Consider the following 23,863-nt stretch of genomic DNA (forward strand, 5'->3'; position numbering starts at 1 on the left):
TTGGCTTTTGTCAAGAGAGTTGTGAGTAGGGTGCCAGATCGCCTACGGCTACATCACCCTGAATGCGCTCGATCTCGTCTGATCTCGGATGCTAAGCAGGGTCGGGCCTGTTTAGTACCTGGATGGGAGACCGCCTGGGAATACCGTGTGCCGTAGGATTTTTTCCATTATGTTGTTGGCTTTGGCGACCTGCTGTATTTTTCCTCTCGATTGCCCGAGGTGACCACCTTGGCTTTTGTCAAGAGAGTTGTAAGTAGGGTGCAAGATCGCCTACGGCCACATCACCCTGAATGCGCTCGATCTCGTCTGATCTCGGATGCTAAGATGGGTCGGGCCTGGTTAGTACCTGGATGGGAGACCGCCTGGGAATTCCAGGTGCCGTAGGCTTTTTTCCATTATGTTGTTGGCTTTGGCGACCTGCTGTATTTTTCCTCACGATTGCCCGAGGTGACCACCTTGGTTTTTGTCAAGAGAGTTGTAAGTAGGGTGCAAGATCGCCTACGGCCACATCACCCTGAATGCGCTCGATCTCGTCTGATCTCGGATGCTAAGCAGGGTCGTTCCTGGTTAGTACCTGGATGGGAGACCGCCTGGGAATACCAGGTGCCGTAAGCTTTTTTCCATTATGTTGTTGGCTTTGGCGACCTGCTGTATTTTTCCTCTCGTTTGCCCGAGGTGACCACCTTGGCTTTTGTCAAGAGAGTTGTAAGTAGGGTGCAAGATCGCCTACGGCTACATCACCCTGAATGCGCTCAATCTCGTCTGATCTCGGATGCCAAGCAGGGTCGGGCCTGGTTAGTACCTGGATGGGAGACCGCCTGGGAATACCAGGTGCCGTAAGCTTTTTTCCATTATGTTGTTGGCTTTGGCGACCTGCTGTATTTTTCCTCTCGATTGCCCGAGGTGACCACCTTGGCTTTTGTCAAGAGAGTTGTAAGTAGGGTGCAAAGATTCCCTACGGCCACATCACCCTGGATGCGCTCAATCTCGTCTGATCTCGGATGCTAAGCAGGGTCGGGCCTGGTTAGTACCTGGATGGGAGACCGCCTGGGAATACCAGGTGCCGTAGGCTTTTTTCCATTATGTTGTTGGCTTTGGCGACCTGCTGTATTTTTCCTCTTGATTGCCCGAGGTGACCACCTTGGCTTTTGTCAAGAGAGTTGTAAGTAGGGTGCAAGATCGCCTACGGCCACATCACCCTGAATGCGCTTGATCTCGGATGCTAAGCAGGGTCGGGCCTGGTTAGTACCTGGATGGGAGACCGCCTGGGAATACAAGGTGCCGTAGGCTTTTTTCCATTATGTTGTTGGCTTTGGCGACCTGCTGTATTTTTCCTCTCGATTGCCCGAGGTGACCACCTTGGCTTTTGTCAAGAGAGTTGTAAGTAGGGTGCAAGCTCGCCTACGGCCACATCACCCTGAATGCGCTCGATCTCGTCTGATCTCGGATGCTAAGCAGGGTCGTGCCTGGTTAGTACCTGGATGGGAGACCGCCTGGGAATACCAGGTGCCGTAGGCTTTTTTCCATTATGTTGTTGGCTTTGGCGACCTGCTGTATTTTTCCTCTCGATTGCCCGAGGTGACCACCTTGGCTTTTGTCAAGAGAGTTGTAAGTAGGGTGCAAGATCGCCTACGGCCACATCACCCTGAATGCGCTCAATCTCGTCTGATCTCGCATGCCAAGCAGGGTCGGGCCTGGTTAGTACCTGGATGGGAGATCGCCTGGGAATACCAGGTGCCGTAGGCTTTTTTCCATTATGTTGTTGGCTTTGGCGACCTGCTGTATTTTTCCTCTCGATTGCCCGAGGTGACCACCTTGGTTTTTGTCAAGAGAGTTGTAAGTAGGGTGCTAGATCGCCTACGGCCACATCACCCTGAATGCGCTCGATCTCGTCTGATCTCGGATGCTAAGCAGGGTCGTGCCTGGTTAGTACCTGGATGGGAGACCGCCTGGGAATACCAGGTGCCGTAAGCTTTTTTCCATTATGTTGTTGGCTTTGGCGACCTGCTGTATTTTTCCTCTCGTTTGCCCGAGGTGACCACCTTGGCTTTTGTCAAGAGAGTTGTAAGTAGGGTGCAAAGATTGCCTACGGCCACATCACCCTGAATGCGCTCGATCTCATCTGATCTCGGATGCTAAGCAGGGTCGGGCCTGGTTAGTACCTGGATGGGAGACCGCCTGGGAATACCAGGTGCCGTAGGCTTTTTTCCATTATGTTGTTGGCTTTGGCGACCTGCTGTATTTTTCCTCTCGATTGCCCGAGGTGACCACCTTGGTTTTTGTCAAGAGAGTTGTAAGTAGGGTGCAAGATCGCCTATGGCCACATCACCCTGAATGCGCTCGATCTCGTCTGATCTCGGATGCTAAGCAGGGTCGTTCCTGGTTAGTACCTGGATGGGAGACTGCCTGGGAATACCAGGTGCCGTAAGCTTTTTTCCATTATGTTGTTGGCTTTGGCGACCTGCTGTATTTTTCCTCTCGTTTGCCCGAGGTGACCACCTTGGCTTTTGTCAAGAGAGTTGTAAGTAGGGTGCAAGATCGCCTACGGCTACATCACCCTGAATGCGCTCAATCTCGTCTGATCTCGGATGCCAAGCAGGGTCGGGCCTGGTTAGTACCTGGATGGGAGACCGCCTGGGAATACCAGGTGCCGTAAGCTTTTTTCCATTATGTTGTTGGCTTTGGCGACCTGCTGTATTTTTCCTCTCGATTGCCCGAGGTGACCACCTTGGCTTTTGTCAAGAGAGTTGTAAGTAGGGTGCAAGATCGCCTACGGCCACATCACCCTGAATGCGCTCGATCTCATCTGATCTTGCATGCTAAGCAGGGTCGGGCCTGGTTAGTACCTGGATATGGAGACCGCCTGGGAATACCAGGTGCCGTAGGCTTTTTTCCATTATGTTGTTGGCTTTGGCGACCTGCTGTATTTTTCCTCTCGATTGCCCGAGGTGACCACCTTGGCTTTTGTCAAGAGAGTTGTAAGTAGGGTGCAAGATCACCTACGGCCACATCACCCTGATTGCGCTCGATCTCGTCTGATCTCGGAAGCTAAGCAGGGTCGGGCCTGGTTAGTACCTGGATGGGAGACCGCCTGGGAATACCATGTGCCGTAGGCTTTTTTCCATTATGTTGTTGGCTTTGGTGACCTGCTGTATTTTTCCTCTTGATTTCCCGAGGTGACCACCTTGGCTTTTGTCAAGAGATTTGTAAGTAGGGTGCAAGATCGCCTACGGCCACATCACCCTGAATGCGCTCGATCTCGTCTGATATCGGATGCTAAGCAGGGTCGTTCCTGGTTAGTACCTGGATGGGAGACCGCCTGGGAATACCAGGTGCCGTAAGCTTTTTTCCATTATGTTGTTGGCTTTGGCGACCTGCTGTATTTTTCCTCTCGTTTGCCCGAGGTGACCACCTTGGCTTTTGTCAAGAGAGTTGTAAGTAGGGTGCAAGATTGCCTACGGCTACATCACCCTGAATGCGCTCAATCTCGTCTGATCTCGGATGCTAAGCAGGGTCGTGCCTGGTTAGTACCTGGATGGGAGACCGCCTGGGAATACCAGGTGCCGTAGGCTTTTTTCCATTATGTTGTTGGCTTTGGCGACCTGCTGTATTTTTCCTCTCGTTTGCCCGAGGTGACCACCTTGGCTTTTGTCAAGAGAGTTGTAAGTAGGGTGCAAGATTGCCTACGGCTACATCACCCTGAATGCGCTCAATCTCGTCTGATCTCGGATGCCAAGCAGGGTCGGGCCTGGTTAGTACCTGGATGGGAGACCGCCTGGGAATACCAGGTGCCGTAGGCTTTTTTCCATTATGTTGTTGGCTTTGGCGACCTGCTGTATTTTTCCTCTCAATTGCCCGAGGTGACCACCTTGGCTTTTGTCAAGAGAGTTGTAAGTAGGGTGCAAAGATTGCCTACGGCCACATCACCCTGGATGCGCTCGATCTCGTCTGATCTCGGATGCTAAGCAGGGTCGGGCCTGGTTAGTACCTGGATGGGAGACCGCCTGGGAATACCAGGTGCCGTAGGCTTTTTTCCATTATGTTGTTGGCTTTGGCGACCTGCTGTATTTTTCCTCTTGATTGCCCGAGGTGACCACCTTGGCTTTTGTCAAGAGAGTTGTAAGTAGGGTGCAAGATCGCCTACGGCCCCATCACCCTGAATGCGCTTGATCTCGTCTGATCTCGGATGCTAAGCAGGGTCGGGCCTGGTTAGTACCTGGATGGGAGACCGCCTGGGAATACCAGGTGCTTTTTTCCATTATGTTGTTGGCTTTGGCGACCTGCTGTATTTTTCCTCTCGATTGCCTGAGGTGACCACCTTGGCTTTTGTCAAGAGAGTTGTAAGTAGGGTGCAAGATCGCCTACGGCCACATCACCCTGAATGCGCTCGATCTCATCTGATCTCGCATGCCAAGCAGGGTTGGGCCTGGTTAGTACCTGGATATGGAGACCGCCTGGGAATACCAGGTGCCGTAGGCTTTTTTCCATTATGTTGTTGGCTTTGGCGACCTGCTGTATTTTTCCTCTCGATTGCCCGAGGTGACCACCTTGGCTTTTGTCAAGAGAGTTGTAAGTAGGGAGCAAGATTGCCTATGGCTACATCACCTTGAATGCACTCGATCTCGTCTGATCTCGGATGCTAAGCAGGGTCGGGCTAGTTAGTACCTGGATGGGAGACCGCCTGGGAATACCAGGTGCCGTAGGCTTTTTTCCATTATGTTGTTGGTTTTGGCGACCTTCTGTATTTTTCCTCTCGATTGCCCGAGGTGACCACCTTGGCTTTTGTCAAGAGAGTTGTAAGTAGGATGCAAGATCGCCTACAGCCACATCACCCTGAATGCGCTCGATCTCGTTTGATCTCGGATGCTAAGCAGGGTCGGGCCTGGTTAGTACCTGGATGGGAGACCGCCTGGGAATACCAGGTGCCGTAGGCTTTTTTCCATTATGTTGTTGGCTTTGGCGACCTGCTGTATTTTTCCTCTCGATTGCCCGAGGTAACTATAAGGATTAACAAGTCTCCATTTTGTTATACTGTCATCCATTTTAAAACTTTGTATGACCAAGCTAGAATTCTAACTACTTTTGACATAGATGCTTGCTATTTGGAAAACATGCTGTTTTCTTTGAATGCCCTTGGCCGCGAGAGTTTGTACAGAGAAAGCCAAGATATGCAACTATCTTATATCGTCTATGACCTAGAACGTCTGGACCACAGACTATTAGCACAATATTGTTGAATATTGTTAAATATCGTAGTCTTATTCTTATCTCGCGTGAAGGTTAATGACGTGCTTTGCCGTGAAGACAATTTCTGCTTATTTTGCTTGTTCTGTCAATAAACCTGTTACTAGGAAAAGCTTGGTGTATAGCTACGAGCGCATCCCTGATTGGCTACTCCACAGGGCGCCACCCCAACTGTTTCAGCATATAACCTGTTGTATTCAAAACATTAAATTGTAATCATTATTCGCATACATCTCGTGTATGAGTTTTGGTTATCTCACCGGTGAATGGGACTCCCAAGTACATCCAGACCACGGCCTAGGAAAGATAGGAAGAGGGAAATCGAGCACCTAACAGAGCAAGGACCTACCTTTACAGCTGGTACCAGGAAGTGGGGTCATCGATTCGGCAGGTGAGTGACTACTGATTTATTTACCTTATTGGTGAGGATCTTTTGGTGTCACTCATACTGCCGCGGTGACCGCCACGTGCGGGACCTGTATTGCTGCTGTGCCTCCGCGGTGGGCTAGGCTGGCCCATCGGGAGAAGTAGAGGGCTCGTACCTAAAAAAAGAGAGTCCGGCTAGGTTGGCCTGACTTAAAACTATTAAGTAAAATAGATTAAAAGAGAGTCCGGCTAGGTTGGCCTGACTTAAAACTATTAAGTAAAATAGATTAAAGAGGAACATTACAGGGAAGGGAAGCAATAGATTGTGCCCTCCCCAAATAAGGTTGGATGTTCAAGGGACGCCCGAAGGGTAATTTGATCAAATCAAACACAGTGCACATTTTATCTAGTCATGTAAAACGATTGCATGTGATTTAGTTGTTCATATTTTTCATTTTATCTGGTCATGTAAAACGATTGTATGTGATTTAGTTGTTCATGTTTTTCTTTCCAGGTTACGTAAGTATTTCAAACTTGCCTTTTCAATAGTTTTTTTTGTATTTTGCTGTTCTTTCAATGTCTTTACCTTGTGATCCAGATTGCTGTGAAATTGTTAACCCTTGCCCTCACTGTACTGTTGGTTTATTGTTTCTTAAACAAATTGATATCCTGATATTGATAGCCACTCGCCCAGGGGGATATTCCACTAGACTAGGAGAACGCCCCGTGTACCCCCAGGACGAAACATCTCCCGTTGTCACGCTAGTCAGAATAAACCTGCATAGCCCAGTCAGTGAACCCCACCTCCTTGCTTTACATTCCCTGGAAGAAGTTCAACAACAGGTGATTCGTGCCACTGGCTGCTATCACCTCTGCCCCCTTACCAAGCATCTCATAACACCCCCCCATAATGGGGAATATTGTAGGCAAAGACGGGACCCCTTATGAACAACCTACTCCCTATGAGTATGTGCAGACTATAGTGCCCGGTCCCTATGTAGAACCATTTTGGAGTCAGATTAGGGAAAGGTGCCAGCAATTAGGGATCCATGATATAGGTCCCGCGGGCCCCTGCAACACAGAAGATTGGCATGTAGTAAAAAAGATTTGTCAGTTACATAAGCACTCATACCCCCCCGGGAAGTGGGATGTAGATTACATGAAAAAATCTTGCAAGATATGGGAAGCCCCTCTAAAAATTTATTTAAAAAAACATGCCAAAAATCATGCCCTCACAGAAGGAAAACCAATACCCTCGGCCCCTATAACTACACCCCTGAATGCCCCAGAAATACCCCCTCCTTATGTCCTTGTCAAAACTGACGAGGGCGAGGTTGCCCAGGCCTTGGCCATCTACCCCAGTCTTGGGGTAGACATGGCTGCCATATCCGCTGCACTGTACAACGCCTCCACCCCGCACCAAAGACAACTCTGGGACAGGGAATCCCAAGCCAAAAGAGACAGGGAGGGTCAGGAGTACCAGGACCAAGTGGAAGCTGACGAGAGGGCGAGGGAGACCCCTGAGCAAAAAGACTTTAGGGAAGAGAAGGAACGGTTTGCCCTTGAAGTAGAGACAGCCAGAGCTAAAATAGAACGGGGACATAGAATTCTGAGGGAAGCCCGAGCCGCCCTAGCACAAACAAAACGAGAAACAGAGGGAGACCCGGATCAGAGCCCGGGAACCTCCCAAAGCAGTGATCCCACTGAGGGAGAGGCTATAGTCCTGAGTCCCGAAGACAATCAGGCCATGGAAAAACTCTCTAAGATGGGGGTGGTCACCAGGAGTAAGGTCAAAATCAAGTTGGCTACAGAGAAACCACTACCCGTACCCATACCAGCGCCAGGACCCATTATCTCACCTATGACCACCCCCGTAGTTACTGACGAGGATGATGAGGACACCCCCGATATTAAGGCCCCCCTTATGACCATAGGTAACACAGAAATTCACCTACCCCTGCCCCTAGGCACACTGACAAAACTCAAAGAACTCTGTCCATCCCCCAGAAAACATCCTAGGGAAGCTGCCACTTTCCTGTTGCGCCAGTGCGCCGGGTCAAATCTGGACCCGATTGATCTTGAGAGTATAATACATATTCTAGACCCCGACTGCCCCGACCCCCCAAAGGTAAAAGACCTGTTTAATGCCCATGTCCAGGGAAAAGGGGGCTGGCCAGATCTCTGGAAAACCCTAGGACAACATTGGAGCACCCTTTACAAAGGGGTCACAGCTCTGCAAGATCTGGTCCAAACAAAACAAGCCCCGAAGGAAAAATTCTATGATTTTTGCACCCGAGTATACAACCTCTGGAAAGCGGTAGATGGGGCGGATGGGTCCCTTTTTACCACTACTGTAATGGCCGGAGGGGAGCCAAAAGTAGTACAGCTGCTAAAATTAATTAACCCCAAATGGGCTACCCAACCCCCAGAGGATTTCATGTCAGACACCCGCTCCAGGGAAACTTCCGGGGTTTTTGAACAAAAAGGGGGGTTATTTTATAACACATTTGAACCCCCAACCCCTTTAATGGCACTCCAACCATATGCCCCCACTCGAAGACCAGAATATGCCCGCCAACCACCAGACCAGGGTTGTTTCAACTGTGGTCAAATGGGACATTGGAAGTCCAATTGTCCCTACCGTAGGGGCCTTCCTTGGGGGAAGGGAAATGGACGAAGGCGTTACCCTAACGCCTTTCCTTCAACTCCACAACATCAACGTCCCCCAACTTACCAAGGACCAGTGTCAGGCCCCAGATATCACCAGCCCTATCAAGGACCCCGAGGACCCCCTCCACCTAACAACGCCGCCCTTCGTGTTCCACCACCCCCACCAGCCCCTATTCCCATGCAATGGCCTGCCACCCAACCCTCAAGCAGGACATAGGGCTGCCTGGAGTATGTCCCTTCCCTCAGCCTGGTATGTTACAATGTGTCCTGGAGGAGCCTACCCCAGGTGATCCTGGGTGTAGATGGAAAACGCATTTGTTTTCTCATTGACACTGGTGCCACCTCCAGCTCCATCAATGATGTGACCTTTGACACGCCACAATGTTCTGAGGGAAGCTCCATAGGTATTAATGGGACTCCTGTTACCCACCCTATCACCCCACCCTTATCAGTAACCACCCCGGAGGGGGTGCTACTTTGCCAACAACGGTTTGCCATCCTGCCCCAATGCCCAGTCTCCCTGATGGGAAGGGACTTAATGTCCAAACTGGGAGTGGTGATCAAATTTGATCCACAGGGAGCAGTAACTGCCAGCTCCGCACTCTGCGACTTACAAGGCCCAAAGAGACAATCCAAAAAAGGGTATTTTGTACTCTTACCTGCCTCCCTGGAAACCCATGCTATTTGGGCAGAGAATAACGCGAGTGTAGGTTTCATCCCATGTACCCCTTACACCCCCCAAATGCGCCCAGACTCAGTACCTGTTTTTCAAAAACAATATGCACTACATTCTGACAAAATTGAGGGGATTACACCCCTCATCAATAGGTATGTAGCCATGGGCATCCTGACACCCATCATCAGCTCATGGAACACCCCCATATACCCAGTGAGAAAGGCAAGCGGGGAATGGCGCTTGGTACAGGACCTCAGGGCAGTCAACAAAATGGTGATTCCCCTCCCCCCTCTGGTCTCAGACATTGCCTTTATTTTTTCTTGCATACCGGCAAACTCTGTGGCCTACACAGTAATTGACTTAGCTAACGCTTTTTTTTAGCATCCCTGTGGATCCACTGGCCCAGCCCATGTTTGCTTTTTCTTGGGGGGGGGGGGGAGGGGGCAACTGACCTGGACCCGCCTACCGCAGGGCTATGTGGACAGCCCGGCAGCCTTCTCTATGGTATTGAATGAGACAGTCAAATCCTGGCAATCGAGCGCCGGGTCGGTACTCATCCAATATGTGGATGACCTCCTTCTCTGCAGCCCCACCCCAGAAGCTTGTGAAGAAGACTCAAAGAACTTGCTGGATCACCTAGCCAAGGCAGGTCACTTGGCCTCACGGAAAAAGATACAGTGGGTGACCCTTACTGTAGAGTACTTGGGGTGCATCCTCAACAAGGGAGAGAGAAGTGTTTCCCCCCACCGTGCCGCAGCCCTTAACGCTCTGCAGCCACCCAGGGACAAGGCCGCCCTCTTGTCTTTCCTGGGAGCAATCGTCTATTGCCGGCAATGGATCCCTGACTGCTCATTTCATGACTCCATTCTGAGGAGGGCCACGCTCTCCACTGCGCCAAAAGTGGTGGAATGGACGGAGGAAATGTTACACTCATTTAACACCCTCCTCTCCTCCCTTGCCTCCGCCCCGGCCTTAGGACTAGTGGACTACAGGAAAACTTTTTATCTATATTGTGTAGTTAATGGATCTGCCTTTGCAGCAGTTCTTGCCCAAGAGCACGGTAATTCTTACCGACCGATGGCTTTCCTTTCAAAGAAACTCCCACTCCAGGTCCAGGGCATGCCTGCTTGCCTCCAGAACATGGCCGCATGTGCCATGGCCATTCAAGAAGCCAACAAGTTAGTTCTGGGACACCCCCTAACTGTATACACTACCCACTCAGTAACCCACCTTATACAAAACCTCAATACACAACATATGACCACCCAAAGAGCCAGCGGGTATGAAATCATTCTTCTAAACACCTCCAATCTGACCATCAAACACACCTCTGACACCTCCCCCATCCTCAGGCTATTACATTCTCTGCTCAAACTCATGAATTATGGTGAACCATCCAAAATGCATGACTGCACAAAAGTGTTGGACCAAGTCACCTCCCCACGTAGGGACTTAACAGACGTACCTCTGGCCGGTGCAGAGGAAGTTTTTGTGGACGGCAGTTGCTCGCGCCCTTCGGATTCCACTTTTCTGACAGGATACGCGGTAGTACAACTCCCAGATCTGGTTCTGGAGGCTAAGCCACTTCCGCCTTCCTCGGCACAGGTCGCGGAACTGGTAGCCCTCACCAGAGCATGCATCCTGTTCACAAATAGGGATGTCAATATTTACACTGACAGTCGATACGCCTTCGGCGTGGTTCACGATTTCGGGGTGATCTGGGCTAACAGGGGGTTTAGAACGGCTGACAACAAAATTATAGCCAACAAGGAGCATATCCTGGCCCTTCTCCAGGCTATATTACTGCCCAAACATTTGGCGATTATTAAAGTCAAGGCTCACACCACCACTGGTAGCTACATTGCCCGAGGCAACGCCCTTGCGGATAGATGCGCTCGAGCGGCGGCAAATTCCTCCACACATCCACCCGCCCCTACCACGATATTTTTCCAACAAGATTTTTCAGCGCCAGATTTCCCCTCAGTTGCAGCCCAAATCCAATCCATGGCCACAGACGCTGATGTCCTTTTCTGGGTCCAGCAAGGATTGTCCAAAGACCAAAGAGGCCTTTGGACAAATGGAGGGGTCATTGGGATCCCTGAAGCCAGCTCGGCCCTCATCCTTTCCTACCTGCATGGTCCCGGACATATAGGGTCCCAACCCTTGCAACAGCTGTATGAAAAAACTTTCTGCACAGTTAATCTAAAGAACCATGCAAACACCCTAACAAAGTCATGCCTCACATGCGCTCAAAACAACACGCAGGGTAAACGACATGGTATACACGGCCAGTTGCCCCCACCCCTAGGCCCACTACAGGACCTACAAATAGACTTTACCCACATGCCCAAACAAAAGGGAAGCATCAAATGCCTGTGCGTTATCGTTGACAAATGGTCAGGATGGGTGGAGGCGGCCCCCTGCACTGGGGAAACAGCTAAAATAGCGGCAAGGGCTCTCCTTAATCATTGGGTATGTAGGTTTGGCATACCAGCCACCATTTGGTCAGACCAGGGCCCGGCTTTTACTTCAGATATGACACGAGAATTGGCAAGATGCCTGGGAATACAGTGGAAACTTCACATTCCCTATCATCCCCAAAGTGCAGGAGTGGTAGAAAGAATGAACAGGAATATAAAGGACAAACTAAAAAAGGCCACAGGAGGAACGTTAAAAAACTGGATAGATTTCCTTCCAGGAATATTGTTCCAAATCAGAACCACCCCCCACTCTAGGACACGTTTGTCACCATTCGAAATCCTAATGGGTGTCCCAGCACAAACCCAACTAAAAGCATTAGATGCACAGACTGACATTAACATATATTCTTTACAGGAAGAGTACGTGAAACATCTGGTAAGTACAATAGAAGAACATAATGAACAAGTTGCTGTCACCTTTTCTCCTCTTCCAACAGAACCTACTCACCCATTCATCCCGGGGGATAAAGTGTTGATCAAGCAGCTTGCCCAACGGAAGCACGTGGGGCCCATCTACTCCGGTCCATGGAACGTGGAGAAGGTCTCCAGGACTGCTGTCCTCACAGACTACACCCCTCAGTGGATCCATGCCAGCAGACTAAAAAAATGCCCCGAACCTCCACCGACTCCAGAACACCCCCAGAGGACACTTGCCCAAGACCAACAGGAGGACGCCACCACCAAGGGGACCCCAGAGACGAACCTACAGACCCTCCAGGAACAGTTTGTCAGAATCTCCCTGGACTTTTCTCCTCCTCCCACCAGCTCGGACTGAAGTCTTTGCAAAAAGAAAGAGACAGGGGCTTAGAAGATCAGTATGTACTACACACCATTTTGCTCTGGTCGATAGTATTGACTTTTGTGGTTTTTTCTATAGTCATGATGACATGTATCATGACAGGGTCGTGTGGGTTTACAAGAAGCCCAAAAGGTACTGAGAACCGATCACTAGACAGAAGAGCATTAGTTCCAAGGCCCAGTAATAATAATAATAATAATAATAATAATAACAACAAAGGTTTAGGAGTAATGGTAGCACGGAACGAACTACCCCCCCAGGACAGTAAAACGTTTTCTTTAGCCCCAACAATACCACATCATTTTTTATGGCAATACGCGTTTGGTCAAGTAATGGGAAAAGGGGCACCCTGTTGGGTGTGCTCCCACATGGGAACGGGTAGGAATCAAATTCCAGTAGTGGGAATCCCCCTCCCAGTAGAGGACCTGTTTAACGAGACGACACAAGACCATATGGCCAATATAACGACCAGACCCTCCCCCCTTATTTTCTCTGGTTTCACACAACCCCCATCCTTCTGTTTCCTAAATGGAGCTTGGAAAGAAAACGGGGAAATCCCCAATGGCCAATTCTGTAGAAACACACTAGTAAATCTTACCCTTAGAGACTTAGGGAAGTTTCTGCGGGATGGGACGTTTGACATCCAGGGGTTGAATACTTCCACCATTGGAGATAGTGACGAAAGGATAGGGAACATGTCTTTATATAACATAATGGACTGTGTACTACCATCAGAAACATTTGACGATACTGACCTAAAAGACTGGTTAGAGTCCTACCACATGAATGATACTTTACTAGAGTACAGTAGCACCGCGAGTTTAGGAGATTGGTTATGCCTAGTTGGACTCCGGTCAGGCATATCCCAACCCCCTGATATAATACCAGCACCTCATCTGCCTCATGGATGGATGGTGTGTTGCGGTCTAATATGTCACACCACCATACCTTACCCTCTAGATTCCTCTACAGGTGGTTGGTGCAACATTGCCAGGATGGTACCATATATGGGTATAGCCTCTGAAAATCAGTACATCAAAATGACCCCTGCCCATGGGCATTTAGAGTTCGGGAGGGCTAAGAGACAAGTAACATCATGGTGGGAAAAATTAGCCGCCTCCATTGGAAGCCCGGGAATGTGGAATGCCCTAGATAAAATAGATCTTTTTGCTGAAATAATCTCTGGGGTAGTGAACTCTACTTCCAGAGATGTTTCTCTGCTAAACGAAGAAACTCGGAAGATCCGAACTGTGCAGGAACTGATAAAAATGAGGCAGGAACAACTTTTGGCCGCCATCACTGGGATTTGTAACCTCATGGCCAATTCGGAGATGTGTTGCACCTTCATACACAACTTCACCGTTCCTGTGGAAAGTCTGTCGGTACCCGATTATTACGATATTATCAAAAGCCATTCAGCCCAAAGACAGACCCTCCTACAGAAAGCAAAAAACTTGGGAGATGATTGGAACCTTTTCTCGGGTACAGGAGGGTGGTTTGGAGGTATTTGGGGGGGCATACTGGGATTTTTCAAGAAAATATTTCTCGTATTAGTGATGATAGTGTTGTTGATAGTAATGTTCTATGTGATCGCCAAATGCTGCTGCATAGCAGCCTCCAAGGTTTCCCATCCAACAATAGCAACCAAGCCCAATGACGAAGAGAAAGCACTTATGGCTTTTTCCAAGAATGTCTGGTATAGAGGATGATCGATAACTTCGTGCCAAAGTTATGATCACAGGAGGGATTATAAGGATTAACAAGTCTCCATTTTGTTATACTGTCATCCATTTTAAAACTTTGTATGACCAAGCTAGAATTCTAACTACTTTTGACATAGATGCTTGCTATTTGGAAAACATGCTGTTTTCTTTGAATGCCCTTGGCCGCGAGAGTTTGTACAGAGAAAGCCAAGATATGCAACTATCTTATATCGTCTATGACCTAGAACGTCTGGACCACAGACTATTAGCACAATATTGTTGAATATTGTTAAATATCGTAGTCTTATTCTTATCTCGCGTGAAGGTTAATGACGTGCTTTGCCGTGAAGACAATTTCTGCTTATTTTGCTTGTTCTGTCAATAAACCTGTTACTAGGAAAAGCTTGGTGTATAGCTACGAGCGCATCCCTGATTGGCTACTCCACAGGGCGCCACCCCAACTGTTTCAGCATATAACCTGTTGTATTCAAAACATTAAATCGTAATCATTATTCGCATACATCTCGTGTATGAGTTTTGGTTATCTCACCGGTGAATGGGACTCCCAAGTACATCCAGACCACGGCCTAGGAAAGATAGGAAGAGGGAAATCGAGCACCTAACAGAGCAAGGACCTACCTTTACAGTAACCACCTTGGCTTTTGTCAAGAGAGTTGTAAGTAGGGTGCAAGATCGCCTATGGCCACATCACCCTGAATGCGCTCGATCTCGTCTGATCTCGGATGCTAAGCAGGGTCGGGCATGGTTATTACCTGGATGGGAGACCACCTGGGAATACCAGGTGCCGTAGGCTTTTTTCCATTATGTTGTTGGCTTTGGCGACCTGCTGTATTTTTCCTCTCGATTGCCCGAGGTGACCACCTTGGCTTTTGTCAAGAGAGTTGTAAGTAGGTTGCAAGATCGCCTACGGCCACATCACCCTGAAAGCGCTCGATCTCGTCTGATCTTGGATGCTAAGCAGGGTCGGGCCTGGTTAGTACCTGGATGGGAGACCGCCTGGGAATACCAGGTGCCGTAGGCTTTTTTCCGTTATGTTGTTGGCTTTGGCGACCTGCTGTATTTTTCCTCTCGATTGCCCGAGGTGACCACCTTGGCTTTTGTCAAGAGAGTTGTAAGTAGGGTGCAAGATCGCCTACGGCCACATCACTCTGAATGCGCTCGATCTCGTCTGATCTCGAATGCTAAGCAGGGTTGGGCCTGATTAGTACCCGGATGGGAGACCGCCTGGGAATACCAGGTGCCGTAGGCTTTTGGCCATTATGTTGTTGGCTTTGGCGACCTGCTGTATTTTTCCTCTCGATTGCCCGAGGTGACCACCTTGGCTTTTGTCAAGAGAGTTTTAAGTAGGATGCAAGATTGCCTACGGCCACATCACCCTGAATGCGCTCGATCTCGTCTGATCTCGGATGCTAAGCAGGGTCGGGCCTGGTTAGTACCTGGATGGGAGACCGCCTGGGAATACCAGGTGCTGTAGGCTTTTTTCCATTATGTTGTTGGCTTTGGCGACCTGCTGTATTTTTCCTCTCGGTTGCCCGAGGTGTCCACCTTGGCTTTTGTCAAGATAGTTGTAAAATAATCCAAGATCGCCTACGGCCACATCACCCTGAATGCGCTCCATCTCGGATGCTAAGCAGGGTCAGGCCTGGTTAGTACCAGGATGGGAGACCGCCTGGGAATACCAGGTGCCGTTGGCTTTTTTCCATTATGTTGTTGGCTTTGGCGACCTGCTGTATTTTTCCTCTCGATTGCCCGAGGTGACCACCTTGGCTTTTGTCAAGAGAGTTGTAAGTAGGGTGCAAGACCGCCTACGGCCACATCACCCTGAATGCGCTCGATCTCGTCTGATCTTGGATGCTAAGCAGGGTCGGGCCTGGTTAGTACCCGGATGGGAGACCGCCTGGGAATACCAGGTGCCGTAGGCTTTTTTCCATTATGTTGTTGGCTTTGGCGACCTGCTGTATTTTTCCTCTCGATTGCCCGAGGTGACCACCTTGGCTTTTGTCAAGAGAGTTGTAAGTAGGGTGCAAGATCGCCTACGGCCACATCACCCTGAATGCGCTTGATCTCGTCTGATCTCGGATGCTAAGCAGGGTCGGGCCTGGTTAGTACCTGGATGGGAGACCGCCTGGGAATACCAGGTGCTGTAGGCTTTTTTCCATTATGTTGTTGGCTTTGGCGACCTGCTGTATTTTTCCTCTCGATTGCCCGAGGTGACCACCTTGGCTTTTGTCAAGAGAGTTGTAAGTAGGGTGCAAGATCGCCTACGGCCACATCACCCTGAATGCGCTCGATCTCGTCTGATCTCGTGATGCTAAGCAGGGTCGGGCCTGGTTAGTACCCGGATGGGAGACCGCCTGGGAATACCAGGTGCCGTAGGCTTTTTTCCATTATGTTGTTGGCTTTGGCGACCTGCTGTATTTTTCCTCTCGATTGCCCGAGGTGTCCACCTTGGCTTTTGTCAAGATAGTTGTAATATAATCCAAGATTGCCTACAGCCACATCTCCCTGAATGCGCTTGATCTCGTCTGATCTCGTTTGATCTCGGATGCTAAGCAGGGTCGGGCCTGGCTAGTACCTGGATGGGAGACCGCCTGGGAATACCAGGTGCCGTAGGCTTTTTTCCATTATGTTGTTGGCTTTGGCGACCTGCTGTATTTTTCCTCTCGATTGCCCGAGGTGACCACCTTGGCTTTTGTCAAGAGAGTTGTAAGTAGTGCGCAAGATCGCCTACGGCCACATCACCCTGAATGCGCTCGATCTCGTCTGATCTCGGATGCTAAGCAGGGTCGGGCCTGGTTAGTACCTGGATGGGAGACCGCCTGGGAATACCAGGTGCCGTAGGCTTTTGGCCATTATGTTGTTGGCTTTGGCGACCTGCTGTATTTTTCCTCTCGATTGCCCGAGCTGACCACCTTGGCTTTTGTCAAGAGAGTTGTAAGTAGGGTGCTAGATTGCCTACGGCCACATCACCCTGAATGCGCTCGATCTCGCCTGATCTTGGTTGCTAAGCAGGGTCGGGCCTGGTTAGTACCTGGATGGGAGACCGCCTGGAAAAACTAGGTGCCGTAGGCTTTTTTCCATTATGTTGTTGGCTTTGGCGACCTGCTGTATTTTTCCTCTCGATTGCCTGAGGTGACCACCTTGGCTTTTGTCAAGAGAGTTGTAAGTAGGGTGCAAGATCGCCTACGGCCACATCGCCCTGAATGCACTCGATCTCGTCTGATCTCGGATGCTAAGCAGGGTCGGGCCTGGTTAGTACCTGGATGGGAGACCGCCTGGGAATACCAGGTGCCGTAGGCTTTTTTCCATTATGTTGTTGGCTTTGGCGACCTGCTGTATTTTTCCTCTCGATTGCCCGAGGTGACCACCTTGGCTTTTGTCAAGAGAGTTGTAAGTAGGGTGCAAGACCGCCTACGGCCACATCACCCTGAATGCGCTCGATCTTGTCTGATCTCGGATGCTAAGCAGGGTCGGGCCTAGTTAGTACCTGGATGGAAGACCGCCTGGGAATACCGGGTGCTGTAGGCTTTGTTCCATTATGTTGTTGGCTTTGGTGACCTGCTGTATTTTTCCTCTCGATTGCCCGAGGTGACCACCTTGGCTTTTGTCAAGAGAGTTTTAAGTAGGGTGCAAGATTGCCTACGGCCAAATCACCCTGAATGCGCTCGATCTCGTCTGATCTCGAATGCTTAGCAGGGTTGGGCCTGATTAGTACCCGGATGGGAGACCGCCTGGGAATACCAGGTGCCGTAGGCTTTTGGCCATTATGTTGTTGGCTTTGGCGACCTGCTGTATTTTTCCTCTCGATTGCCCGAGGTGACCACCTTGGCTTTTGTCAAGAGAGTTTTAAGTAGGATGCAAGATTGCATACGGCCACATCACCCTGAATGCGCTCGATCTCGTCTGATCTCGGATGCTAAGCAGGGTCGGGCCTGGTTAGTACCTGGATGGGAGACCGCCTGGGAATACCAGGTGCTGTAGGCTTTTTTCCATTATGTTGTTGGCTTTGGCGACCTGCTGTATTTTTCCTCTCAGTTGCCCGAGGTGTCCACCTTGGCTTTTGTCAAGATAGTTGTAATATAATCCAAGATCGCCTACGGCCACATCAACCTGAATGCGCTCCATCTCGGATGCTAAGCAGGGTCAGGCCTGGTTAGTACCAGGATGGGAGACCGCCTGGGAATACCAGGTGCCGTTGGCTTTTTTCCATTATGTTGTTGGCTTTGGCGACCTGCTGTATTTTTCCTCTCGATTGCCCGAGGTGACCACCTTGGCTTTTGTCAAGAGAGTTGTAAGTAGGGTGCAAGACCGCCTACGGCCACATCACCCTGAATGCGCTCGATCTCGTCTGATCTCGGATGCTAAGCAGGGTCGGGCCTGGTTAGTACCCGGATGGGAGACCGCCTGGGAATACCAGGTGCCGTAGGCTTTTTTCCATTATGTTGTTGGCTTTGGCGACCTGCTGTATTTTTCCTCTCGATTGCCCGAGGTGACCACCTTGGCTTTTGTCAAGAGAGTTGTAAGTAGGGTGCAAGATCGCCTACGGCCACATCACCCTGAATGCGCTCGATCTCGTCTGATCTCGGATGCTAAGCAGGGTCGGGCCTGGTTAGTACCTGGATGGGAGACCGCCTGGGAATACCAGGTGCTGTAGGCTTTTTTCCATTATGTTGTTGGCTTTGGCGACCTGCTGTATTTTTCCTCTCGATTGCCCGAGGTGTCCACCTTGGCTTTTGTCAAGATAGTTGTAATATAATCCAAGATTGCCTACGGCCACATCACCCTGAATGCGCTCCATCTCGGATGCTAAGCAGGGTCAGGCCTGGTTAGTACCAGGATGGGAGACCGCCTGGGAATACCAGGTGCCGTAGGCTTTTTTCCATTATGTTGTTGGCTTTGGCGACCTGCTGTATTTTTCCTCTCGATTGCCCGAGGTGACCACCTTGGCTTTTGTCAAGAGAGTTGTAAGTAGGGTGCAAGATCGCCTACGGCCACATCACCCTGAATGCGCTCGATCTCGTCTGATCTTGTGATGCTAAGCAGGGTCGGGCCTGGTTAGTACCCGGATGGGAGACCGCCTGGGAATACCAGGTGCCGTAGGCTTTTTTCCATTATGTTGTTGGCTTTGGCGACCTGCTGTATTTTTCCTCTCGATTGCCCGAGGTGACCACCTTGGCTTTTGTCAAGAGAGTTGTAAGTAAGGTGTAAGATTGCCTACGGCCACATTTCCCTGAATGCGCTTGATCTCGGATTGTAAGCAGGGTCGGGCCTGGTTAGTACCTGGATGGGAGACCGCCTGGGAATACCAGGTGCCGTAGGCTTTTTTCCATTATGTTGTTGGCTTTGGCGACCTGCTGTATTTTTCCTCTCGATTACCCGAGGTGACCACCTTGGCTTTTGTCAAGAGAGTTGTAAGTAGGGTGCAAGATCGCCTACAGCCACATCACCCTGAATGCGCTTGATCTCGTCTGATCTCGTCTGATCTCGGATGCTAAGCAGGGTCGGGCCTGGTTAGTACCTGGATGGGAGACGGCCTGGGAATACCAGGTGCCGTATCCTTTTTTTCCATTATGTTGTTGGCTTTGGCGACCTGCTGTATTTTTCCTCTCGATTGCCCGAGGTGACCACCTTGGCTTTTGTCAAGAGAGTGTTAAGTAGGGTGCAAGATTGCCTATGGCCACATCACCCTGAATGCGCTCGATCTCGTCTGATCTCGGATGCTAAGCAGGGTCGGGCCTGGTTAGAACCTGGATGGGAGACCGCCTGGGAATACCAGGTGCTGTAGACTTTTGGCCATTATGTTGTTGGCTTTGGCGACCTGCTGTATTTTTCCTCTCTGTTGCCCGAGGTGACCACCTTGGCTTTTGTCAATAGAGTTGTAAGTAGGGTGCAAGATCGCCTACGGCCACATCACCCTGAATGCGCTCGATCTCGTCTGATCTCGGATGCTAAGCAGGGTCGGGCCTGTTTAGTGCCTGGATGGGAGACCGCCTGGGAATACCAGGTGCCGTAGGCTTTTTTCCATTATGTTGTTGGCTTTGGCGACCTGCTGTATTTTTCCTCTCGATTGCCCGAGGTGACCACCTTGGCTTTTGTCAAGAGAGTTGTAAGTAGGGCGCAAGATCGCCTACGGCCACATCACCCTGAATGCGCTTGATCTCGTCTGATCTCGTCTGATCTCGGATGCTAAGCAGGGTCGGGCCTGGTTAGTACCTGGATGGGAGACGGCCTGGGAATACCAGGTGCCGTATCCTTTTTTTCCATTATGTTGTTGGCTTTGGCGACCTGCTGTATTTTTCCTCTCGATTGCCCGAGGTGACCACCTTGGCTTTTGTCAAGAGAGTGTTAAGTAGGGTGCAAGATTGCCTATGGCCACATCACCCTGAATGCGCTCGATCTTGTCTGATCTCGGATGCTAAGCAGGGTCGGGTCTGGTTAGAACCTGGATGGGAGACCGCCTGGGAATACCAGGTGCTGTAGACTTTTGGCCATTATGTTGTTGGCTTTGGCGACCTGCTGTATTTTTCCTCTCTGTTGCCCAAGGTGACCACCTTGGCTTTTGTCAATAGAGTTGTAAGTAGGGTGCAAGATCGCCTACGGCCACATCACCCTGAATGCGCTCGATCTCGTCTGATCTCGGATGCTAAGCAGGGTCGGGCCTGTTTAGTGCCTGGATGGGAGACCGCCTGGGAATACCAGGTGCCGTAGGCTTTTTTCCATTATGTTGTTGGCTTTGGCGACCTGCTGTATTTTTCCTCTCGATTGCCCGAGGTGACCACCTTGGCTTTTGTCAAGAGAGTTGTAAGTAGGGTGCAAGATCGCCTACGGCCACATCACCCTGAATGCGCTTGATCTCGTCTGATCTCAGATGCTAAGCAGGGTCGGGCCTGGTTAGTACCTGGCTGGGAGACAGCCTGGGAATACCAGGTGCCGTAGGCTTTTTTCCATTATGTTGTTGGCTTTGGCGACCTGCTGTATTTTTCCTCTCGATTGCCCGAGGTGACCACCTTGGCTTTTGTCAAGAGAGTTGTAAGTAGGGTGCAAGATCACCTACGGCCACATCACCCTGAATGGGCTCGATCTCGTCTGATCTCAGATGCTAAGCAGCGTCGGGCCTGGTTAGTACCCGGATGGGAGACCGCCTGGGAATACCAGGTGCCGTAGGCTTTTTTCCATTATGTTGTTGGCTTTGACGACCTGCTGTATTTTTCCTCTCGATTGCCCGAGGTGACCACCTTGGCTTTTGTCAAGAGAGTTGTAAGTAGAGTACAAGATCGCCCACGGCCTCATCACCCTGAATGCGCTCAATCTCGTCTGATCTCGGATGCTAAGCAGGGTTGGGCCTGGTTAGTACCCGGATGGGAGACCTCCTGGGAATACCAGGTGCCGTAGGCTTTTTTCCATTATGTTGTTGGCTTTGGCGACCTGCTGTATTTTTCCTCTCGATTGCCCGAGGTGACCACCTTGGCTTTTCTCAATAGAGTTGTAAGTAGGGTGCAAGATCGCCTACGGCCACATCACCCTGAATGCGCTCGATCTCGTCTGATCTCGGATGCTAAGCAGGGTCGGGCCTGGTTAGTACCTGAATGGGAGACCGCCTGGGAATACCAGGTGCCGTAGGCTTTTTTCCATTACGTTGTTGGCTTTGGCGACCTGCTGTATTTTTCCTCTCGATTGCCCGAGGTGACCACCTTGGCTTTTGTCAAGAGAGTTGTAAGTAGGGTGCAAGATCGCCTACGGCCACATCACCCTGAATGCGCTTGATCTCGTCTGATCTCAGATGCTAAGCAGGGTCGGGCCTGGTTACTACCTGGCTGGGAGACAGCCTGGGAATACCAGGTGCCGTAGGCTTTTTTCCATTATGTTGTTGGCTTTGGCGACCTGCTGTATTTTTCCTCTCGATTGCCCGAGGTGACCACCTTGGCTTTTGTCAAGAGAGTTGTAAGTAGGATGCAAGATCGCCTACAGCCACATCACCCTGAACGCGCTCGATCTCATCTGATCTCGGATGCTAAGCAGGGTCGGGCCTGGTTAGTACCTGGATGGGAGACCGCCTGGGAATACTAGGTGCCGTAGGCTTTTTTCCATTATGTTGTTGGCTTTGGCGACCTGCTGTATTTTTCCTCTCGATTGCCCGAGGTGACCACCTTGGCATTTGTCAAGAGAGTTGTAAGTAGGGTGCAAGATTGCCTGCGGCCACATCACCCTGTATGCGCTCGATCTCGTCTGATCTCGGATGCTAAGCAGGGTCGGGCCTGGTTAGTACCTGGATGGGAGACCGCCTGGGAATACCAGATGCCGTAGTCTTTTTTCCATTATGTTGTTGGCTTTGGCGACCTGCTGTATTTTTCCTCTCGATTGCCCGAGGTGACCACCTTGGCTTTTGTCAATAGAGTTGTAAGTAGGGTGCAAGATCGCCTACAGCCACATCACCCTGAATGCGCTCGATCTCGTCTGATCTCGGATGCTATGCAGGGTCGGGCCTGGTTAGTACCTGGATGGGAGACCGCCTGGGAATACCAGGTGCCGTAGGCTTTTTTCCATTATGTTGTTGGCTTTGGCGACCTGCTGTATTTTTCCTCTCGATTGCCCGAGGTGACCACCTTGGCTTTTGTCAAGAGAGTTGTAAGTATGGTGTAAGATTGCTTATGGCTACATCACCCTGAATGCGCTCGATCTCGTCTGATCTCGGATGCTAAGCAGGGTCGGGCCTTGTTAGTACCTGGATGGGAGACCGCCTGGGAATACCAGGTGCCGTATGCTTTTTTCCATTATGTTGTTGGCTTTGGCGACCTGCTGTATTTTTTTCCTCTCGATTGCCCGAGGTGACCACCTTGGCTTTTGTCAAGAGAGTTGTAAGTAGGGTGCAAGATCGCCTACAGCCACATCACCCTGAATGCGCTCGATCTCGTCTGATCTCGGATGCTACGCAGGGTCGGGTCTGGTTAGTACCTGGATGGGAGACCGCCTGGGAATACCAGGTGCCGTAGGCTTTTTTCCATTATGTTGTTGGCTTTGGCGACCTGCTGTATTTTTCCTCTCGATTGCCCGAGGTGACCACCTTGGCTTTTGTCAAGAGAGTTGTAAGTAGGGTGCAAGATCGCCTACGGCCACATCACCCTGAATGCGCTCGATCTCGTTTGATCTCATATGCTAAGCAGGGTCGGGCCTGGTTAGTACCTGGATGGGAGACCGCCTAGGAATACCAGGTGCCGTAGGCTTTTTTCCATTATGTTGTTGGCTTTGGCGACCTGCTGTATTTTTCCTCTCTATTGCCCGAGGTGACCACCTTGGCTTTTGTCAAGAGAGTTGTAAGTAGGGCGCAAGGTCGCCTACAGCCACAACACCCTGAATGCACTCGATCTCGTCTGATCTCGGATGCTAAGCAGGGTCGGGCCTGGTTAGTACCTGCATGGGAGACCGCCTGGGAATACCAGGTGCCGTAGGCTTTTTTCCATTATGTTGTTGGCTTTGGCGACCTGCTGTATTTTTCCTCTCTATTTCCCGAGGTGACCACCTTGGCTTTTGTCAAGAGAGTTGTAAGTAGGGTGCAAAATTGCCTACGGCCACATCACCCTGAATGCGCTCTATCTCGTCTGATCTCGGATGCTAAGCAGGGTCGGGCCTGGTTAGTACCTGGATGGGAGACCGCCTGGGAATACAAGGTGCCGTAGGTTTTTTCCATTATGTTGTTGGCTTTGGCGACCTGCTGTATTTTTCCTCTCGATAGCCCGAGGTGACCACCTTGGCTTTTATCAAGAGAGTTGTAAGTAGTGTGCAAGATCCCCTACGGCCACATCACCCTGAATGCGCTCGATCTCGTCTGATTTCAGATGCTAAGCAGGGTCGGGCTTGGTTAGTACCTGGATGGGAGACCGCCTGGGAATACCAGGTGCCGTAGGCT

General features: G+C 50.4%; 30 non-coding genes and 32 pseudogenes across 30 annotated transcripts; all 62 read left to right on the forward strand.

Moving 5' to 3' along the window:
* Window positions 1-40: 40 nt before the first annotated feature.
* LOC143945306 (5S ribosomal RNA) lies at window positions 41-159 on the forward strand (annotated as a pseudogene).
* Window positions 160-268: 109 nt separating this feature from the next.
* LOC143953634 (5S ribosomal RNA) lies at window positions 269-387 on the forward strand. Its single transcript, XR_013268698.1, has one exon. It is a non-coding gene; the product is annotated as a 5S ribosomal RNA (ribosomal RNA).
* A 109-nt stretch (window positions 388-496) lies between these two features.
* Window positions 497-615, forward strand: LOC143954440 (5S ribosomal RNA). The gene has a single exon (XR_013269432.1). It is a non-coding gene; the product is annotated as a 5S ribosomal RNA (ribosomal RNA).
* A 109-nt stretch (window positions 616-724) lies between these two features.
* Window positions 725-843, forward strand: LOC143944935 (5S ribosomal RNA; annotated as a pseudogene).
* Window positions 844-953: 110 nt separating this feature from the next.
* On the forward strand, window positions 954-1,072 carry LOC143954602 (5S ribosomal RNA). Its single transcript, XR_013269578.1, has one exon. It is a non-coding gene; the product is annotated as a 5S ribosomal RNA (ribosomal RNA).
* A 109-nt stretch (window positions 1,073-1,181) lies between these two features.
* LOC143948653 (5S ribosomal RNA) lies at window positions 1,182-1,290 on the forward strand (annotated as a pseudogene).
* A 109-nt stretch (window positions 1,291-1,399) lies between these two features.
* LOC143947267 (5S ribosomal RNA) lies at window positions 1,400-1,518 on the forward strand. The gene has a single exon (XR_013265287.1). It is a non-coding gene; the product is annotated as a 5S ribosomal RNA (ribosomal RNA).
* A 109-nt stretch (window positions 1,519-1,627) lies between these two features.
* Window positions 1,628-1,746, forward strand: LOC143945146 (5S ribosomal RNA; annotated as a pseudogene).
* A 109-nt stretch (window positions 1,747-1,855) lies between these two features.
* LOC143951922 (5S ribosomal RNA) lies at window positions 1,856-1,974 on the forward strand. Its single transcript, XR_013267149.1, has one exon. It is a non-coding gene; the product is annotated as a 5S ribosomal RNA (ribosomal RNA).
* Window positions 1,975-2,084: 110 nt separating this feature from the next.
* Window positions 2,085-2,203, forward strand: LOC143944211 (5S ribosomal RNA). The gene has a single exon (XR_013265006.1). It is a non-coding gene; the product is annotated as a 5S ribosomal RNA (ribosomal RNA).
* A 109-nt stretch (window positions 2,204-2,312) lies between these two features.
* LOC143945336 (5S ribosomal RNA) lies at window positions 2,313-2,431 on the forward strand (annotated as a pseudogene).
* A 109-nt stretch (window positions 2,432-2,540) lies between these two features.
* LOC143944936 (5S ribosomal RNA) lies at window positions 2,541-2,659 on the forward strand (annotated as a pseudogene).
* A 109-nt stretch (window positions 2,660-2,768) lies between these two features.
* LOC143946909 (5S ribosomal RNA) lies at window positions 2,769-2,888 on the forward strand (annotated as a pseudogene).
* A 109-nt stretch (window positions 2,889-2,997) lies between these two features.
* Window positions 2,998-3,116, forward strand: LOC143952239 (5S ribosomal RNA). Its single transcript, XR_013267435.1, has one exon. It is a non-coding gene; the product is annotated as a 5S ribosomal RNA (ribosomal RNA).
* Window positions 3,117-3,225: 109 nt separating this feature from the next.
* On the forward strand, window positions 3,226-3,344 carry LOC143945179 (5S ribosomal RNA; annotated as a pseudogene).
* A 109-nt stretch (window positions 3,345-3,453) lies between these two features.
* LOC143954229 (5S ribosomal RNA) lies at window positions 3,454-3,572 on the forward strand. Its single transcript, XR_013269240.1, has one exon. It is a non-coding gene; the product is annotated as a 5S ribosomal RNA (ribosomal RNA).
* Window positions 3,573-3,681: 109 nt separating this feature from the next.
* LOC143954700 (5S ribosomal RNA) lies at window positions 3,682-3,800 on the forward strand. The gene has a single exon (XR_013269664.1). It is a non-coding gene; the product is annotated as a 5S ribosomal RNA (ribosomal RNA).
* Window positions 3,801-3,910: 110 nt separating this feature from the next.
* LOC143954579 (5S ribosomal RNA) lies at window positions 3,911-4,029 on the forward strand. Its single transcript, XR_013269557.1, has one exon. It is a non-coding gene; the product is annotated as a 5S ribosomal RNA (ribosomal RNA).
* A 109-nt stretch (window positions 4,030-4,138) lies between these two features.
* LOC143947747 (5S ribosomal RNA) lies at window positions 4,139-4,257 on the forward strand (annotated as a pseudogene).
* A 102-nt stretch (window positions 4,258-4,359) lies between these two features.
* Window positions 4,360-4,479, forward strand: LOC143946092 (5S ribosomal RNA; annotated as a pseudogene).
* A 109-nt stretch (window positions 4,480-4,588) lies between these two features.
* Window positions 4,589-4,706, forward strand: LOC143944467 (5S ribosomal RNA; annotated as a pseudogene).
* A 109-nt stretch (window positions 4,707-4,815) lies between these two features.
* Window positions 4,816-4,934, forward strand: LOC143952116 (5S ribosomal RNA). Its single transcript, XR_013267324.1, has one exon. It is a non-coding gene; the product is annotated as a 5S ribosomal RNA (ribosomal RNA).
* Window positions 4,935-14,633: 9,699 nt separating this feature from the next.
* Window positions 14,634-14,752, forward strand: LOC143943849 (5S ribosomal RNA; annotated as a pseudogene).
* A 109-nt stretch (window positions 14,753-14,861) lies between these two features.
* On the forward strand, window positions 14,862-14,980 carry LOC143950232 (5S ribosomal RNA). The gene has a single exon (XR_013265654.1). It is a non-coding gene; the product is annotated as a 5S ribosomal RNA (ribosomal RNA).
* A 109-nt stretch (window positions 14,981-15,089) lies between these two features.
* Window positions 15,090-15,208, forward strand: LOC143948239 (5S ribosomal RNA). The gene has a single exon (XR_013265378.1). It is a non-coding gene; the product is annotated as a 5S ribosomal RNA (ribosomal RNA).
* Window positions 15,209-15,317: 109 nt separating this feature from the next.
* Window positions 15,318-15,436, forward strand: LOC143944168 (5S ribosomal RNA). Its single transcript, XR_013265002.1, has one exon. It is a non-coding gene; the product is annotated as a 5S ribosomal RNA (ribosomal RNA).
* Window positions 15,437-15,544: 108 nt separating this feature from the next.
* LOC143949515 (5S ribosomal RNA) lies at window positions 15,545-15,653 on the forward strand (annotated as a pseudogene).
* A 109-nt stretch (window positions 15,654-15,762) lies between these two features.
* Window positions 15,763-15,881, forward strand: LOC143951362 (5S ribosomal RNA). Its single transcript, XR_013266641.1, has one exon. It is a non-coding gene; the product is annotated as a 5S ribosomal RNA (ribosomal RNA).
* Window positions 15,882-15,990: 109 nt separating this feature from the next.
* LOC143950711 (5S ribosomal RNA) lies at window positions 15,991-16,109 on the forward strand. Its single transcript, XR_013266053.1, has one exon. It is a non-coding gene; the product is annotated as a 5S ribosomal RNA (ribosomal RNA).
* A 109-nt stretch (window positions 16,110-16,218) lies between these two features.
* LOC143953347 (5S ribosomal RNA) lies at window positions 16,219-16,338 on the forward strand. The gene has a single exon (XR_013268438.1). It is a non-coding gene; the product is annotated as a 5S ribosomal RNA (ribosomal RNA).
* A 108-nt stretch (window positions 16,339-16,446) lies between these two features.
* Window positions 16,447-16,575, forward strand: LOC143947136 (5S ribosomal RNA; annotated as a pseudogene).
* A 109-nt stretch (window positions 16,576-16,684) lies between these two features.
* Window positions 16,685-16,803, forward strand: LOC143952384 (5S ribosomal RNA). The gene has a single exon (XR_013267566.1). It is a non-coding gene; the product is annotated as a 5S ribosomal RNA (ribosomal RNA).
* A 109-nt stretch (window positions 16,804-16,912) lies between these two features.
* Window positions 16,913-17,031, forward strand: LOC143946489 (5S ribosomal RNA; annotated as a pseudogene).
* A 109-nt stretch (window positions 17,032-17,140) lies between these two features.
* LOC143953875 (5S ribosomal RNA) lies at window positions 17,141-17,259 on the forward strand. Its single transcript, XR_013268917.1, has one exon. It is a non-coding gene; the product is annotated as a 5S ribosomal RNA (ribosomal RNA).
* Window positions 17,260-17,368: 109 nt separating this feature from the next.
* Window positions 17,369-17,487, forward strand: LOC143944915 (5S ribosomal RNA; annotated as a pseudogene).
* A 109-nt stretch (window positions 17,488-17,596) lies between these two features.
* Window positions 17,597-17,715, forward strand: LOC143951940 (5S ribosomal RNA). The gene has a single exon (XR_013267165.1). It is a non-coding gene; the product is annotated as a 5S ribosomal RNA (ribosomal RNA).
* Window positions 17,716-17,824: 109 nt separating this feature from the next.
* On the forward strand, window positions 17,825-17,943 carry LOC143951233 (5S ribosomal RNA). Its single transcript, XR_013266524.1, has one exon. It is a non-coding gene; the product is annotated as a 5S ribosomal RNA (ribosomal RNA).
* Window positions 17,944-18,269: 326 nt separating this feature from the next.
* Window positions 18,270-18,388, forward strand: LOC143944877 (5S ribosomal RNA). Its single transcript, XR_013265067.1, has one exon. It is a non-coding gene; the product is annotated as a 5S ribosomal RNA (ribosomal RNA).
* A 109-nt stretch (window positions 18,389-18,497) lies between these two features.
* LOC143944180 (5S ribosomal RNA) lies at window positions 18,498-18,616 on the forward strand. The gene has a single exon (XR_013265003.1). It is a non-coding gene; the product is annotated as a 5S ribosomal RNA (ribosomal RNA).
* A 108-nt stretch (window positions 18,617-18,724) lies between these two features.
* LOC143949047 (5S ribosomal RNA) lies at window positions 18,725-18,833 on the forward strand (annotated as a pseudogene).
* A 109-nt stretch (window positions 18,834-18,942) lies between these two features.
* Window positions 18,943-19,062, forward strand: LOC143943907 (5S ribosomal RNA; annotated as a pseudogene).
* Window positions 19,063-19,171: 109 nt separating this feature from the next.
* LOC143949595 (5S ribosomal RNA) lies at window positions 19,172-19,280 on the forward strand (annotated as a pseudogene).
* A 109-nt stretch (window positions 19,281-19,389) lies between these two features.
* Window positions 19,390-19,518, forward strand: LOC143949581 (5S ribosomal RNA; annotated as a pseudogene).
* A 110-nt stretch (window positions 19,519-19,628) lies between these two features.
* LOC143944759 (5S ribosomal RNA) lies at window positions 19,629-19,747 on the forward strand (annotated as a pseudogene).
* A 109-nt stretch (window positions 19,748-19,856) lies between these two features.
* LOC143953159 (5S ribosomal RNA) lies at window positions 19,857-19,975 on the forward strand. Its single transcript, XR_013268267.1, has one exon. It is a non-coding gene; the product is annotated as a 5S ribosomal RNA (ribosomal RNA).
* Window positions 19,976-20,084: 109 nt separating this feature from the next.
* On the forward strand, window positions 20,085-20,213 carry LOC143948766 (5S ribosomal RNA; annotated as a pseudogene).
* Window positions 20,214-20,323: 110 nt separating this feature from the next.
* LOC143947654 (5S ribosomal RNA) lies at window positions 20,324-20,442 on the forward strand (annotated as a pseudogene).
* A 109-nt stretch (window positions 20,443-20,551) lies between these two features.
* On the forward strand, window positions 20,552-20,670 carry LOC143953160 (5S ribosomal RNA). Its single transcript, XR_013268268.1, has one exon. It is a non-coding gene; the product is annotated as a 5S ribosomal RNA (ribosomal RNA).
* A 109-nt stretch (window positions 20,671-20,779) lies between these two features.
* Window positions 20,780-20,898, forward strand: LOC143954471 (5S ribosomal RNA). Its single transcript, XR_013269460.1, has one exon. It is a non-coding gene; the product is annotated as a 5S ribosomal RNA (ribosomal RNA).
* A 109-nt stretch (window positions 20,899-21,007) lies between these two features.
* On the forward strand, window positions 21,008-21,126 carry LOC143947228 (5S ribosomal RNA; annotated as a pseudogene).
* A 109-nt stretch (window positions 21,127-21,235) lies between these two features.
* LOC143944153 (5S ribosomal RNA) lies at window positions 21,236-21,354 on the forward strand (annotated as a pseudogene).
* Window positions 21,355-21,463: 109 nt separating this feature from the next.
* On the forward strand, window positions 21,464-21,582 carry LOC143947661 (5S ribosomal RNA). Its single transcript, XR_013265325.1, has one exon. It is a non-coding gene; the product is annotated as a 5S ribosomal RNA (ribosomal RNA).
* A 109-nt stretch (window positions 21,583-21,691) lies between these two features.
* Window positions 21,692-21,810, forward strand: LOC143945168 (5S ribosomal RNA; annotated as a pseudogene).
* A 109-nt stretch (window positions 21,811-21,919) lies between these two features.
* LOC143952783 (5S ribosomal RNA) lies at window positions 21,920-22,038 on the forward strand. Its single transcript, XR_013267927.1, has one exon. It is a non-coding gene; the product is annotated as a 5S ribosomal RNA (ribosomal RNA).
* Window positions 22,039-22,147: 109 nt separating this feature from the next.
* LOC143943621 (5S ribosomal RNA) lies at window positions 22,148-22,266 on the forward strand (annotated as a pseudogene).
* Window positions 22,267-22,375: 109 nt separating this feature from the next.
* Window positions 22,376-22,494, forward strand: LOC143954798 (5S ribosomal RNA). The gene has a single exon (XR_013269753.1). It is a non-coding gene; the product is annotated as a 5S ribosomal RNA (ribosomal RNA).
* A 109-nt stretch (window positions 22,495-22,603) lies between these two features.
* LOC143944386 (5S ribosomal RNA) lies at window positions 22,604-22,722 on the forward strand (annotated as a pseudogene).
* A 111-nt stretch (window positions 22,723-22,833) lies between these two features.
* Window positions 22,834-22,952, forward strand: LOC143944957 (5S ribosomal RNA; annotated as a pseudogene).
* A 109-nt stretch (window positions 22,953-23,061) lies between these two features.
* Window positions 23,062-23,180, forward strand: LOC143954864 (5S ribosomal RNA; annotated as a pseudogene).
* Window positions 23,181-23,289: 109 nt separating this feature from the next.
* On the forward strand, window positions 23,290-23,408 carry LOC143953923 (5S ribosomal RNA). Its single transcript, XR_013268961.1, has one exon. It is a non-coding gene; the product is annotated as a 5S ribosomal RNA (ribosomal RNA).
* Window positions 23,409-23,517: 109 nt separating this feature from the next.
* LOC143945740 (5S ribosomal RNA) lies at window positions 23,518-23,636 on the forward strand (annotated as a pseudogene).
* Window positions 23,637-23,744: 108 nt separating this feature from the next.
* LOC143945596 (5S ribosomal RNA) lies at window positions 23,745-23,863 on the forward strand (annotated as a pseudogene).

The sequence above is a fragment of the Lithobates pipiens genome, unplaced genomic scaffold (assembly GCF_037356315.1).
Source record: "Lithobates pipiens isolate NorthernLeopardFrog02 unplaced genomic scaffold, aLitPip1_a1.2 Scaffold_30, whole genome shotgun sequence".
NCBI lineage: Eukaryota > Metazoa > Chordata > Amphibia > Anura > Ranidae > Lithobates > Lithobates pipiens.